The 1,183-nt window shown below is 49.8% G+C and overlaps 2 non-coding genes across 2 annotated transcripts in view; both read right to left on the reverse strand.

Moving 5' to 3' along the window:
- The window catches only part of LOC131291525 (large subunit ribosomal RNA), a 4,091-nt gene extending 3,832 nt beyond the window's left edge, over positions 1-259 (reverse strand). The window contains exon 1 of the ribosomal RNA XR_009189324.1: positions 1-259. This exon is cut by the window's left edge and continues 3,832 nt beyond it. This is a non-coding gene — a ribosomal RNA (large subunit ribosomal RNA).
- A 487-nt stretch (positions 260-746) lies between these two features.
- LOC131291512 (5.8S ribosomal RNA) lies at positions 747-901 on the reverse strand. The gene has a single exon (XR_009189312.1). It is a non-coding gene; the product is annotated as a 5.8S ribosomal RNA (ribosomal RNA).
- Positions 902-1,183: the final 282 nt, after the last annotated feature.

Here is a 1,183-nt window from a genome sequence, read left to right on the forward strand (position 1 = left end):
ATCCAACGGGCGCTGTTCTACGGGCCTATCACCCTCTATGGGTTCTGAGCCACATTCAAGTTGGACTTGAAAAGCGCTAAGATGACGGATAGTGAGACGCACCAGTACACGGAATCGGATAGACGGACTGGCCGCCACCCCTACGTGCTGAGCTTCTCCCGTTTCGCTCGCAGCTACTCAGGGAATCCCGGTTGGTTTCTTTTCCTCCCCTTATTAATATGCTTAAATTCAGGGGGTTGTCACACATGAACTGAGGCTTATGTACCTTGCGGTTGTTATCGTCACATCTGGCTTGCGACTACTTTGTTTCAATGTCCAATATGTACCGTTGGACTCGGTTAACGGGCTGTTAGCCCGCGTGTGGTTTAACTCACTGATACCTTCCATTGCCCATACGCTAGTTTGTTTGTGTTCCTTTGGTCAACTTCCATACTTGAATCATTTGTGCTACCGCTGCTGCTTCGACGCTACTTTGACATCTTCGCTTCTATTTAAATAAATAAATAAGCTGAAGCTAGACATCAGTAAACACCACCACAGACACCACAAGCACGCCTTCTCCTCGTACTTCCGCCTCACGCGGGAACACGGACGCTCTAAATACTTCGAATTCCAATGCCAGTATATTGTAAACCACGGGTTCTTTAATGCTAGCGGGTCGTCGCGACCCTAGTTAACATCATGGTGCACGTCTCGTGACGGGTGTCACGGCGTAGTTAAATGTATGCGATACATTTCTCAAATATAAGCGCTCAGTCATCTGTACATCATGGTAGGTTCCCACGACGTGCAATATGCGTTCAACTTATCAATGTTCATGTGTCCTGCAGTTCACATTATGACGCGCAGTTAGCTGCGGTCTTCATCGATCCATGAGCCGAGTGATCCACTGCCGAGGGTGACTAACTTGCGTAAGCCGCCGCTGTGCGCGTATACCCGTTCCCCGTAGGGAGGAGCAAGCCGCCGCTTAGAGACGAAGCATAAAGTGTCCTCATTCCACATAGGGCAAGCTGGATGAATCCATTTTACCCAGGACGGCCGAAGCGGCGTGGACCAGGGGAGAACTGAACCTTATACTTCACACCACAGTAAGTCTACGTGTCCTCTTCCACATAGGGCAAGCTAGAACTAACTATCTTACCCAGGACTGCCGAAGCAGCGTGGACCAGGGAGGAACACACTT

This window comes from Anopheles ziemanni, assembly GCF_943734765.1.
Source record: "Anopheles ziemanni chromosome X unlocalized genomic scaffold, idAnoZiCoDA_A2_x.2 X_unloc_10, whole genome shotgun sequence".
NCBI lineage: Eukaryota > Metazoa > Arthropoda > Insecta > Diptera > Culicidae > Anopheles > Anopheles ziemanni.